This window comes from Grus americana, chromosome 7 (assembly GCF_028858705.1).
Source record: "Grus americana isolate bGruAme1 chromosome 7, bGruAme1.mat, whole genome shotgun sequence".
NCBI lineage: Eukaryota > Metazoa > Chordata > Aves > Gruiformes > Gruidae > Grus > Grus americana.
The window spans coordinates 37649644-37663737 of NC_072858.1; the positions used below are offsets into that span (position 1 = coordinate 37649644).

The 14094-nt window shown below is 49.3% G+C and overlaps 1 long non-coding RNA gene across 6 annotated transcripts in view; it reads right to left on the reverse strand.

Annotated features, from left to right (window-relative positions):
- LOC129208435 (uncharacterized) overlaps positions 1-14094 on the reverse strand; it is a 137040-nt gene that overhangs the window by 63380 nt on the left and 59566 nt on the right. For all 6 annotated transcript variants that reach the window (XR_008577819.1, XR_008577817.1, XR_008577821.1 and 3 more), the window contains 3 exons: positions 13600-13684; positions 9509-9619; positions 6981-7103 (listed from right to left, as the gene is read on the reverse strand). This is a non-coding gene — a long non-coding RNA (uncharacterized LOC129208435). The remainder of the gene's footprint in view (positions 1-6980; positions 7104-9508; positions 9620-13599; positions 13685-14094) is intronic.

Genomic DNA, 14094 nt, shown 5'->3' on the forward strand with positions numbered 1-14094 from the left:
GAGGGTACTCTGCTCCTAAATTGCTTATCAATTGAAGAATGCTTTGCAAATGCTGTATTTTCCTGCACCCATCTTGTAACTTTGAGGATGCGCAACTGATTTTAAATTGCCAGCGTTTAACGAGGAGCTCTCTGTTCATTGGTACCACCTAATACCTCTGAGGTAGATGTGCTGGAGAGAAGCTTCTCCTCATATTAACTCTACACATTGATAATCTGGGCTGTTACTTCATCACAGGACTCTTTCTCATGGATAAATTCTAAGGTTTATAGATGAAAATATAGCACCTGCTATCAATATAAGCTGCTTTTTTTTTCTTTCCCCTAGCTGTGGGCTGCTGATGGGTGCTCCATGCCCTAATCTCTTCTGCGATGGGAACAAGGCTCCCTAGCTGCAGAGTCAGCTGTGGAAGATGATCCTCTCTCTCTCCAACTTTCCCCTTCCCAGCCTGGCTTGCTCAGCCTCTGAATTTAACACTATTCGCGCTTAAAAAAAAGGTATTTTTCATCATTCGGGGGCGTTCGGTGCTGTTCCTGCAGGCACAGTTGTGTCCCTCTGTAACTTCATCCCTTTGCAAGTCCCCTCTCCGGTGTCTGGGGGGGGGGGAACAAATAGCTGCGCGGCAGCGAGTTTACGCTAAAACTTTTGCAAGGACGTAGCTTAACCGGCTGGCAGGTAGGGCTCGAGAGAGCTGAAGAGATGGGGAGGACATTAGCATCGGAGGTAGAGTGGGGTGCGTGCCGGGCAAAAAGACGCACAGCAAAAGGAGCCGGTCCCAGCTCTTCCTCTTGCTGATGCTAACGCTGCTCCAGAGGCGATTTTGTCTTGGAGAAAGCTCTCACGTACACCGTGGTTTTGTGAGAGGCAGGGACCAGAAAGGTAGGCAGGATGAAAATCAATCAAGATTTGTCAAATACGCTGGAGAACTCATTTTTATGAGATAAGCGCCTTCAGAGGAAGCGTTGGTAGACACCCACCACATGTTCAGCCTGCTTAGTGGCAAAGGATGCAACATTAATCACTGTCACTTGAAGGGGCTGGGTTCCAGCTGAACCATCTTCCAAATTTCTTCCTCCTTCAGCCATCCTCTCCCCTTTCCCCTCCCTGTTCGCCGGCAGGAAGACGAGTTGCATTCACGGACCCGCGAACCTGCAAATCAGGCTGATGCTCTTGGCAGCTGCCGTGCCAACCCATCACTTATTTGGTGCTGAGCCGCCCGCTGTGCTTCAGCTACTTACGCTGAAAGGGCTCTCATTTCATTGCAAGATAATTAGCGGCGTGGGCCAAAATGCTGTTAGAGATGCCTACTGCCTCTTAGCAGGTGAAGTTCATGTGCTGCTGTCCCGCCGCAGTGGAAGCGGCCAGGAAAGGATAAGGTGACCGGTTTGGCAAATGGCCTCTTCTCAGAGCAATTAGCAGCAGCAAGTGAAGATGGCTTGATCAGTCGGGCTGAGTTCTGCTGAAAGAGGGACTTGGGAGCAGGACATGGGAATCTCACGGCAGCGCTGGGACAGAGGAGCCTGCAAGGACCTGAGTTGTCCTAAGTTATAGGAGGGGGAAAACATGATGTGCTTCCAGGACGTTATCTCCACCTGCCTCCCACTCCCCGTAACATTTCTTACTGTAGTGCACCACTTGCTGCTGCAAGGCTTCGTTGTGTCTCACGCTCACCCATCCTGAAGATGGGCGAGGGGACTTCATCACAACAGGGTGAAGGGACAGACCCTGTCCTAAGGGGCATTCACGACGGACTCCTCTTTTTCCATGGGTCAGACTATTTTCGGGCTGAGATTTTTTTTTTATTGTCTTACTGGGGATCTTGTTCCCACATTTTACTAGCCCGATTTATGGGTCTCGGTTCTTATTTTCAAGGTATAGCCCCGGGGAATCACATTGGATAACGCCTGCTAGGTTATATATTGCACCGAGGGAGGGGGGGGAAAACTGGTTGGCAGCACGAAGACCCTGTGGATCGCACTGTTAAGACTAGGAGGAGAGAAAGAAATGGCTAGGAAGTCATAAAAAGGCCCCCTTTTTTCGGGTTTTAAGCCGGTTACCATCTTTAGGGATTAGCTTCAGCTTGGGAGCAAATTGCCCTAAGCCCTCCTGCCCCGGGGCTCCGCTCCGCGCCACGGCAGCTGTCACCAGGGACGCCGTACGGGATTAGAGAGGCGAAGCTCTGAAGCTCTGTCAAGATGTGTTCCTTGCAGCAATGATGACACCCATTGCAGGAGACGACGAGCGGCATCTCCAAAGCCTCCTGGCCAGGCAAGATTATATCCCTGCAGCGGGACTTGATTTAACGGAACGGCAAAGAGAGACGGGCAACGAGGACCATAAAACCAACTTCCAGCTCCCGCGGTCGCCGGCAGAAAAGTTGTTGAGTCAAGAGGTGCAGCCGCCCGCTCTTGCTGACCCAGGTTTTCTTTGCGCTTCCCAGGCAGGGCTTGCCGCGGGTTTATTTTCTGCTTCCCCTCTCACCTCTTCATACATCTTCCCCGAGAGCTTTCAGCTAAGAAAGCTGAAGCAGCAGCAGCACCGCGCTCGCTGGGCAGCTCTTCCCCATAGCTCCTCTCTCCAGGTGACCGATGACGGTGCAGGCAGCAGCGATGGGGTGGCCGTGGCCTCGCAGGCTCCGTCACGTCGCGGCAAGGACGTGCACGCAGAAAGAGCCACTCTGCCTGCAAAAAGCTCTGCCTTCAGCCTATAAACAGTGGTGGGGTAGGTTCCCGCCACGCATTTTCCCCACGCTACCACAATTTTGGGAATACCTTTTTTCTTTGGGCAAGCCTACCATTGCGCTTGACTTCCTTCTGTGTCATGACATCAGCAACGAGCCCTGCATCCAACGCAAAGTGCGGCTGCCAGAGCCGGGGCTATACGAGGCTCTTGAGACTAAGCCCTGTCGCAGGGGTTAGTTATTTTGGAAAAGGGGATCCCGGCCGGACACAGAGGATCCAAGAATCCCCAAAATCGAAGCTTTTTGGGATATAAAGGGCCCGTTTCCCGTGCCAGGGGTGGCACCGAGTCCAGCTCTCCAGAAACATTACCTTGCTGCTGTGCAGTAACTCGTGAGTGCCAGGTATTTTGGGGAGAAGACAGACTCGGACCGGCACGCGTCCATCCCACCGGGGCTGGTATGAGCCATTCGTTCGTAAGTCAGGAGCGAGGGCAAGTCAAAATTAATCCAACAGGTTGTAGCAGCGAGGGCGATCGAGGACCTGGACCCTGATTTTATGGAGCTGCTGTCAGCAGATAAAAAAATAGATCAGAGCACGCCTCCACGCAAGTCTGGGGCACCAAAAAAGAAACGTAGCCAACGTATTCTGCGGCTCTTGAACAAAGAGGGAAGGAAAGAGGAGGAAAATGAATAAAAATCAGGCTGCTCATGCCCCAGACTGCTCTTCTCTCATCCTAAAAAGGGACAAGGATTCTGAAAATTGGGTGGACATAATCAGCAGTAAACATCTGAAAGTCAAGGTTTTTAACTTGGGTTTATCTTTCCTCCTCAATTTCTACATCAGAGAAAGCAAAAAGCTTTTGAACGCTCTATACGCTAACATTTTTTTTTTTTTCACTTTCTTTTTCCTTTTGCATGGCAATGAATAAAGGTTTGACTCCTACATCAAACCCTCCAGAGCCCAGCCAGTAAACCCACTGCCAAGGTTATCTCACAACTTACGGACTACAGGAGAAAACGGATTGGTAGAAAACACACCAAACCCCAAAAAATTATATACTACGTATTTGTGGGTGCAGGAGCCGGGATGAGCTGAAGGCTTGTTATCAGGCATAAGCACGCGAGCACTTGGGAAAGGGTAGCGCGAGGGATATTGTCACCGTCTCCCAGCTCTGGGTTACCTCCCTGCCCTCAGAAGTTGGTGACCCCCAACCAGGGCTGGCAAAAGGGAGGGTGAGGATGCTCCGTAATCTGCTCCAGCGCAAAGTCAAACCAAACTGTTAAATCTCAGCTGCTTTCTCCCCAGGCTTTCTGCTCTGAAGCCAGATTTACCCAGAATAAAGGGGGAGCAGAGAAAAAAGATAAAGACTTCAGCTACAAGTATTTATTTGCAGTTGCTAAATGATTTCTTGATTAATTCTGCAACATGCAGCTTACCTGCCTCTAGCCCTCGCTGCTCAGCGTTTTGCGGAGAAAGTATTTCAGCTTAACAAAGAGAACTTTCAGGCTGGAATTTGCCTGATGTGGGCAGCAGGGCAGTAATTGGTTTGGAAAACAAAACACTGAGGAAGAACACGGAACTCATCTGAAACCCTTTTAGCTAGATAAAAGGCTTTGGTTTACCATCGGCACACGTCTAAACTTTTCCAGACCTAATAAAGAAGTATTATCACTACAGCAAGCATTACTTTAAAAGGGGGAAAAAAAGAAAAGAAGAAAGAAAGAAAGAAGCTGTATATAGATAAAGATAGATAGGTACCACGGTAGGCTCTCAAATTGCAGGTTTTCACATCCCTCTATTGTTACAGTGGGATAGTATCAAAATTAACGTGACAATATATCATTACAGGAAAGCAACGGCTACCGCACCCTTATACAGGATTTGAACGCAGGATCCTTCAGCAGATTCCAAGTCATCGGCGATGCCATTCGCTCCAAGGAGCACACGGAGAAACTTGTGGCAGATCCAACGTTTTTTGAGGCATTTAATAACACAAACAGCGTGACGTATTAGATCAGGCTCCTGTCTGCCAGGGAAAAGCCTGAGCAGCCGGGTACGGAAAGCAGCGACATACTGAAATCCTGGGTATTTCAAGGAGAATTTGAGCGGCGCTTTTTAGTTTATTCATGATTTACTGCATGGTATGGGGTTCCCCTCTTCAGCCTGGGACAAGCCTTACTCAAGAAAAGACGACTTCTGTACAACGTGTTACCTCTCCCTATCTAAACGCAGCAGTAAAACCAAGATAATCAGATCTGTGACAATTGAATTATCGCCCTCCCAAGGCAGCTGCCCCATCCCAACCCTGTTAGGGTGTGCTAAAACCCCACGACTTGGCCAAGACCTGCTGGGAAGCCAACGGCAACACATCTCCGCAAGGCAGCTGCCTCGGGAGCCCGCATCCTCTTGCCGTACATCGCCTTTTTCAATGGGGGAGGGAAAAAAAAAGTCAAAAAAACCCCAACTGAACCTCAGACCAACAATTGGAGTAACTTAAGTACGAAAAGAGCCTTAAAATCTTTGCAGCACCCTGACACTGGTCCGCACCTAGGGAAACACGTCGAGGGTGGACCCGTCCATCAGGACTGAGGAATCCCCTTTTTTTTCTTGCATCAGGGATGCCAGAGCACTTCAAGGTGCAACAACTTGCAGGTAGCAGGAACGACGCATTTTCTAGCAAGGAGGGGGCAGGGGGAGTCCTCTGGCAACATAAGTCAGTTCAGATGGTGCTGGCTTACAAGTCCCTTCCTTTAAATTGATTAATAATGACACATTTAAATGGATAACATAAATTAATTTCTGAATTGCACCATTAGTAAGTAATTAATTTCTTTGCTCTGTGAAACTAAGATATCACTTATCTAAATCTATAAAGAGAAGAAATGCTGAACGAGGACTCCATTAATGTAAAAATTGATTTTTCCATTTACCCTCTTCTGAGGGGGTTTTTTTTCTCCTCCCCCCTCCCTCCAATGCATTTATTTTTCAAGTGGCTGGGGGTGGGGAGAGTAACCTAATTTATATTTCCAGCAGTAATCAAAAGATCATGCATGCTCATTTCAACCAAATGATGTCATTATGAAGGCTGTTAAAGCTGGGGTTGCCTTGGAAACGCAAAATACTGATAGTTGAGGTTGGACATCCGAGTTGTCTGTAGGCACAGTAATGAGGAAATGGTGTGGCCCTGCCAGACCTGGCCTGACTGGTCCCGCTGGGAAGATCACCCCAAGTTACTCAGACGGTCTCTTTAGCACTTACCAGGCTACCACTTTCCCCGTTCCTCCCACCGCCTGCCATCACCTAAGTACTTATTTACGGAGCCAGGAGCGGAGAACTCGCTGGGTTCAAAGGCAAGCAGAAACGACGAGGCGTGGGGTAGGACTTGCTCATCCCAGTGGGAAGGATGTGCCAGCTGCGTGCTGCTTACCTCCAGCTGGCTCGCTTCTGCGGTTCTACCCAAAAAGACATGGCCGGTGCCTCTGCCACCCTCCTGGTGCAGCCCCGGACGGAGATTTCCCGGGGGCTCAGGGTGTCTCTGCTGACCAGAGCCAGGATCCAGTTGCAACCAAGGTTTTACACCCCCCCTTTTCCAAACCGAGGGACTCGGTAAATGGTCTAAGATACGTTCAGCCTCGGTGCAGGAGATCCTGCGTTCAGCACCCTGCCGCCCGCTCCAGAGGGAAAAGCGCGGCTTAGGGGAGGGGAGCTTTATTTTGGGTGTCCCCCTCCCCCAGAGCAAGGGGTTTCCTCGCAAAGATCAACAACCTCACTCTGGCTGGACAAAACAAGACATGTCTGTCCCCTCTTGTAGTCCTGGATCCTTCAAGCGAGGATACTTTGACTAAGGGTTATTTTAAAAACAATTCCAGAAACAGAGCTGCCTTTCTATCTACTACTTAAAGAATAAGAAAGCCTTAATTTTTACCACGCAGTGAGTATTGCCATGGCTGTTCTGCCCAGACGGCTTTAAGCAGCCGTCCCCACCGGTGTCGTGTGCATGGAGCGGACGACGAGAAACGGCCGACGCCGGTTAGGCAGCAGGATCTGCTTTGGTCCACCAACAGAAAAGGATGCAGACTCATGCCATGGTTCTGGGACAACTCCCCGGGTCTCTTTAGCCAGTTCTGCTCTTCCCAGTTCAAGATACCAGGAGAGAAAGCTTAGGACTAAGCTGCAGATGCAGAAAGCCCCATCTGCCTCCCTCCACTGAGAAAGCCCCGTCCCTCCCCCTGGAGTCCTTCAGCTCTGCCAAGCCATGAATTTCACGGTTCCATTTCAGCTCTTTTTTTTTTTACCTACCCTGTCCCAAGAACAGTGCTATGTCATCGCTGACCACGTCACGTGGAGTTGAAAGCCAACTTAAAGGTACGTCTCGGAGAGAAGGGGGCACAGCCTGAACCACGTCTTCAAGTATCCACCGCTCTAAAGAAGAGAACAGAGCAAGTTGAATTATTTACAGCGATTATTTTGGCTGCACCTTTTTATTTTCCCCTCCTTTTGTTAAAGAGCACAAACCAAAACACACATACAAGCAAGCCAATGGGATGAAACATTTACTAACTGTGTAAGGAGTGTTAAATGAACTCATTTCAGCTTCTCAATTAATATCTGGATGTCCCCTAGTCACTGCCAGGTTGGGGTTTTTTTCACTTCGGTGAGTAGGTAATGACATTAATACCACCACGTGATCTTCTTTCACCTTCCCCTTCCACGCAGGAGTTTCTTTTAAGGTTCATCAATTGAAATTATTTGAATGCACCGAGAAAAAACAATAAAAAGAACATTTCATAACATTGGCAGGAGCATTTCAGGCATGAGCGCTTTGAATATTTATTTGCCCTTTGCGTGAGCAATCTCAGCAAGAAAAAGTCGTTGCAAATAAAAGGAATTGCAAATACCAGCGAAGTAGCTCGGTGGTTTTCATTCATGAGAATATTTGCACAGGCTCCTGGGAGAATTATCAGGCAAGGTAATACAAAATCCCTTGTAGCGTCAAAGCTTTGGACACGCCGTAATCCTCCTTGTCCAATGAAAAACATCTTTTCTGGAGAGCTGAGGGCCTAAGCTTGTTTTTTTTTTCCTGGCTTGGGAAGCCTGGAGAAGGATTGGAAAAGCTTGGAGAATTGTTCTCTTTGCCTCATTTCTGTTTCACAGCGCCCTCGTATTTCCTCTGCCTCTCCTCTCCCATCCACTATCTCTCCCTTGAGCTGAAATGGAGAGAACAAGCTAATCTGCCTTCAGAAGTCCAAAAAAAAAGGAGGGGGGGGAAAAATGAGGAAAAAAAAAAAAAGAACAAAAAGGAAAAAAAGGAAAAAAGAAAAGAAAAAAGAAGAAAAAAGAAAAGAAAGAAGAAAAAAGAAGAGAGAAAGAAGAAAGAAGAAGAAGAAGAAGAAAGAAGAAGAAAGAAGAAGAAAGAAGAAGAAAGAAGAAGAAAGAAGAAGAAAGAAGAAGAAAGAAGAAGAAAGAAGAAGAAAGAAGAAGAAAGAAGAAGAAAAAAAGAAAAAAGAAGAAAAAAGAAGAAAGAAGAAAGAAGAAGAAAAAAGAAGAAAGAAGAAGAAAAAAGAAGAAGAAAAAAGAAGAAAGAAGAAGAAAAAAGAAGAAGAAAAAAGAAGAAAGAAGAAGAAAGAAGAAGAAAGAAAAAGAAAGAAGAAAGAAGAAGAAAGAAGAAGAAAGAAAAGAGAAGAAAAGAGAAGAAAAGAGAAGAAAAGAGAAGAAAAGAGAAGAAAAGAGAAGAAAAGAGAAGAAAAGAGAAGAAAAGAGAAGAAAAGAGAAGAAAAGAGAAGAAAAGAGAAGAAAAGAGAAGAGGCCAAGCAGCCGGCACTGTTGGAGCAGTGGGAAGGTGAGGGACTCTCAGGGAAAAGCTGGTCGAGCAGCAAGGCACAGCAGAACTTTGTACCACAGGTCTGGATAAGACCCTGTCTGGGATCGAAACGAGAACGAATTGCTAAGGAGTAGAGCCAAAACATCCTCCTGCCCGGGAAAGAGAAAGCAGGATAGCTGTATCCACTGAGGTTTTGGGGCTCAGGAATAAAAGCACCGGGGCCAATTTACTCATAATTAGCCTTTACGAGCAAAAAGATCCTACGGAATTTCATTCTCGCCATAGAATTTTATAGGGTGGTTCAGAAACTTATAGAAAGGATATTGTTTTCCATTCTCTTGCACAGGTTTTTAGAGCATCTCTCCAGAACCCTGTTGGTTTCAGCCCTGTTAAATTCAATAACTTCCCTAAGGGAGCGCTTTAAGTGTCAGGCTTGATTCAGTTATATAAAGGGATAAGGGAATAATCGTTAGACAGTGCACGGGGATGGGAGAAGTGGTTTTGTGTGGCACCAGTCTTATTTAAGAACAGTCTGAATTTATAGATGAGGCTGATGAGAAAGTTGGAAGCAACTAACGTTAAGCGTAAAAGACAAAACCCAGGCTGTGCTTTTAGAGAGGGCTGCGATTAACCGGGGTACCGCAGAGACACAAGGATGGTTTCAGACGAGTATTTTAAGTGGTTTTAGATGTTTGTCTTGGTTTCATCAAGATGATGTCCCACGTACTCTTCTTGCCATTCATAATGTAAGCTATGGGCACCGGCGTTTATATAAGAGCCTGTACTGCTTGCTTTGCAATTAACACATCCTGCAATTAGCAATCCGAATCACTGAAGACTTTAATATTTCTTCTTACTGCTAATACAGAATATTTTATTTCTAATATACTGTTGTCCTTGCACCTTAATTTATTATGACAGCGTGAACCATGACTAATCCTTCTGAGTGCTGAGCACAGACGCAGACCGAAAACCCAAATCAGCGCCTCTCCTTCCAACTGCTCACCTAGCATCCTCTCCAGAAAGGGCGGAGGTGGACAAACGTGGCCTTCAGGAGATGAGGAGCGTGAAGCGGGGCGAGTATCTCCAACCAAGACCGGCTCTGATCAGGAGTCACCTGCAACGTGAAGAGGAGAAAGGGCGTAAGGTTGGTTTTACAAGGTGTTGCAGCAGGGGAGAGGCAGTTCCCAACAGCCAGGTTTCTAAGGGCGCGTGTGAACTTAATGATGCTCTGATAGACTTTTCACCTAGCCTCTGCATCTCAAAAAACCCCTGAGCAGATAGGCCCAGCTCCATTTTCTTCGCTAACGGAACCAAATAACCTGCATTTTTCAGCCAGTGAGTAGACTGAAGCTTTCTGCCGCTAACCAAGGATATTTGTCAGCACCTCCCAGAAGATCTGCTTCATAAAGAGGTGATCCTCAGGTTCCCCACCTGAGACCCTTCAGGAGGAGGCACCTCCATGAGTCCTCACCAGCTGAGCCTGAGCCAGCCCCATTAGCTGGGACCCTCAGGGCCAGGCTGACGCATTGTGCGGCACCTTCCCAAATCTGCACCCCACCGGTGCTCACGACGCTGTTGAGAAGCGCTGCCAACACCAGCTCTGACTTCATCGTGAGCCTGGATATTGCTGGAGTCAGCAGCAGGAGAGGCAGACGTGGAGCCGTTCCCAATTTTGCCATCAACGACCAGAAGCCAGGGCTGGTCGGCGCCAGAAGGTGCTGGGGTCACCCACGTCCCTCCCTACATCACCCGCGCGGCTGGGAACAAATTTCTTCCTCGCCTCTGCCTACTCGGACATCACTGAATGCCCGAAGCCTGGAGATCAATAGCTCCTGCTTTTGTACAAGTCAGGACAACTGCAGGAACTCCTCCCAAGTCCACAAATGCCTCATTTATCCCTGAAGCTCGGCGGCTCTTCCCAGCCCTGCGCTGGGTGCAGATTTCCTGGTCCATCAGTACGAACCCTTTTTACGGCTTCTTTGGGTTCATCCCTGGCCTGAGCGTGAGACGCTCCATTTGTTTTGGCAAGAACGTCCCTGAGATTTATACCTGTAATTATACAGGTAACCCTTCCGACAGGGAATTTTAAAATGATCAACGCTAAAGCAACCTACACATTAAATGTGATTAATAAGACGCCAAATGGCCGCGAGTCTGCGCCTCCCTGCTTGTTAAGCATGTCAGCTGGAGCGTCCCCAGCTGATCCCGGCTCTGCGAAACATCGTGGGACACCCAAAAATGGTGTGGAGTGGCCTCGGTCATTCCCGTTGGACACATCCACTCCCTCCCAGGCCATCTCCATGGGAAGGTCAGGGTACGCGGGAGCGCAGAGGATGACGTCCATCTCCCCAGGTTTCATTTCTGAGGATGGAGACTTCTTCCGGTCCTTGCTAATACCTTCTCCTGCCCCTCCTGCTCTCTGTCCTTTTGTCCCCTTCCCGACGGAAGCCGTACCGGTACAGCCGCAGCCGGAAGGATGCTGAAGAGGTGACAGCGGGATCTCAAGCGACAGGAGACAGAAGAGCGCAAGCCTGGCCGGGGGGCAGGTTAAACGAGGCGCCCGCTCCCCTGGCGCAAGGTCCTCTCTGCGGAATCATCATGCCATCCCCAGGGGCACCCAGTGGAGCCCTTCTCCTCGCTCGCTGAGCGGGCAGCAGCTTCACCTGCTATCAAAGCACCCGCTGCCCCTATCATCGGGGGAAATAGCATCTGCCAGGAGATCCATCACGCCCCACGGGGGCGCGGGGTCCCCTCCTTCCACCAGAAAGGGTTGCAGGAGGGTAGGGACGAAGCTTTGCCGAGGAAGGCAGCTTCACGGTGTGCTTGGCAGGCTGCACAGCGCTATCCGTTACGGCCCGCGTCGGGTCGAGGTTTTTACAAAGCTTGCGTTTTGCTGATGGGTTGCCCAAAGACAGTAAAAATCAGTCATAGTCAAGCCTGCATTGACCTTCAGTCGACGGCTACAGCGCGCTAAAATTACAGAAGAAACCCTGATGGCTGCTTCCGTATTCTCTGGACAAAGTTATTGCATATAAATTGTGTATTGATTAGAGGCAGAAAATGTTAAGAAGCCTCTCTGAGAAAACTGGAGGGTGGAAAGAAATTCAGGGACTGACAAAAGAGCTACTTTAATTAGGAAGGAAAGCAAGGTAGTGGGAAGAAAAAACAAACATGACCTCGCCTCGAGAGCCTCCCACTCCAGATCTGAAAATCTGATCAGCAATCGTCTCTCTTAAGGAGAGGAAACGGGATTTTGGAGCTGTTTTGGCTGGGCAACAGATGCAGGAAAATGAGCCGGCTTCCTCCCTTCACCCAGCGCTGACGAGGATGGAGGCTGGGGAAAAGAGCAGCTATACTTTCTGCCACTCCTGGATGCTGAATGGCGAAAGCACGAAAGCAACAGCTCACCTAACGAGCGTGTAACGACCGTGCTTATTTCTGCCTTCTAGCTCAAAGTGCTTACAGGGGAATTACAGATTTTGGACTTCTTAGCTGTAATTACCAGGTTTTGCAATCTGCGGAATGTGGTGTTAAGAGTATGGGCAACCTCAAGTGGTCTAAATATGCTCAGAAAAGTTTCTTGTTTGTCTTCCACCTTTTCCTGCCCCAACCTTAGATGACCAGGGAGAGGTGAGGTGCTTGTTCTCACGCTGGGAAGCCTCGCCGGAGCCTGCGGTTCCCTGACCCGGGACAGACGGGCCACTTGTGGGAACACACGCAGCCCTGGCCTGCAGCTGATGACAGGCTACGGGACTCTCTCCGCAATTTGGCTCTTATTCGTACGGCCAGATACCACGTGGTGTCCGTAGGGAAGTCACAGCACTCCTTTGGATCGACACCATTATGCCAGGAGCGGCTGGATCAGCTACAGGGTTTTGGCTGTCCCAAATTCTGTGTCTGGGACTCACTCCTCCTTTTGCCTGCAGTAAGCTCCCTGCCAGGCTTCCCGTCAGCCTGCCCTGCTTTTCGGGGCGCAGACTGGACCCGCACCTCCAGACGGATGCTCCGGTCCCTCCCTGCATGCAGCAGTTCCCCCCTGCAGCCGTCTCGCAGCCCAGATCCTACCTTTGCCCCCAAAATTAAACACGGCCTCTCAATTAAAGCCCGTCTCCCTTTCCAGACGAGCCGAGAGCTGGCAGCTTGGCCAGGAGTCTGTGGGAAAGCCTGGGATTCCCACACCTCGGACAATTAGCTTCTCTGCACAACATTTCCCAGGGCAGCTTAGCTTTGCTAGCGCAGCCTTTTTTCTTTTTTTTTTCTTTTTTTTTTCTTTTTTTTCCCCAAAACCCCTTTAATTTCACACCGGTGCACGAAACAGAAAAGCCAGCCTGCCCGTCCGTCCCTGCAAAGCACGGCCACGTACAGCCCCGTCTGGGACCATCAGGGCTCCTGGTGGCACCGTGCTCCCGTTCAGAGAGGGGGGGACAAGGGGGACCCTTTACCCAAGGCTGGAAACCACCCAGAGCAGATGCAAAGAGGTGAGAGATTCCTTCAAGAGGACAGATGAGGAGAGGAGGCGAGCCAGCTCGCCCCGACCTCAATGCCCAGAGGCCTCTCAGGTCCAGGTTTTGTAGCAGAGATGTCCAAGGACGAAGGCAGCTCTGCATCGTTTGCCTCTGGTGTAACGCCTCCAAGGCCAGGCGCCTCCCGATGACGGCAAATCAGCGCTGCAGAACCCAGCTTGACCTAAATAAATCACAACGGCTGGACCCAGGTTCTGCCTCTGACCGATCTTGGAGCGGTTTTTCCTTTTCCCCCCAACGTACGTGAAGATATGCAAGTACATCGCGTGCTGTCTGTGCACGGTGCCGGGCTGCACCAGCCCTTACTATCCCCTTTGATCTGCAGTGAGCCCGGGCCACGGCAGCGGTGCCCCAAAAAGCCAGGCAGGCAGAGGGGGACGTCAGCCTGGGATAATTGTCCTCTTCCAGAGGCAGCAAACTCCAGCCCCGCTAACAGAGCTAATGCAGCTCTCCAGGACAACAAAATGCAACGCAGTACAACGCGAACAAGCGTTTTCATGGCAATTCTACTCTAAATTATACATGGCTTCTTTTTTATGAGCATCTAATACCCCCTGAAAGCAGCACTCACCTGTGGGAGCCTGGTGGCCACCTCACACTGGGCTGAACGGGAGAGCGGTGGTAGCGTAAAACCAGAACGTTGTCCTTCTAACCACCTAGCGAGAGAAAAAAAATAATAATAATGTATGACCACCACTTTTCTTTTTGTTTCCTTGGGAACTAACATCCCATCCGTGATGCAAACAACGAGCTACCCAAATAGACAATTTTTGGTTTCTCTTCCCTCTGGAAGCCTCCACTGAAGTCAGTAGAGCTCTTTCGGGTTTATACAGATGTAAGAGGGAGGAAAGCGGAACGTAGGCTTCAAAAGCAAGGCCACAGGTACCTGTTGTGGTAGCCCCAGATTTCTGACCACCAGCCAACAGGTTAGACGGCCGGATAATCCAAAAGCGTCGCGCCTCTTCTTGCACGCTTAAAAATTTGCCTCCTCCTTTCTCTACAGCGAAAAGCACTGTCCGATGCTTAGAGAAGAGAGCGGATATAATGCCAATCATTAGAGTAGCAA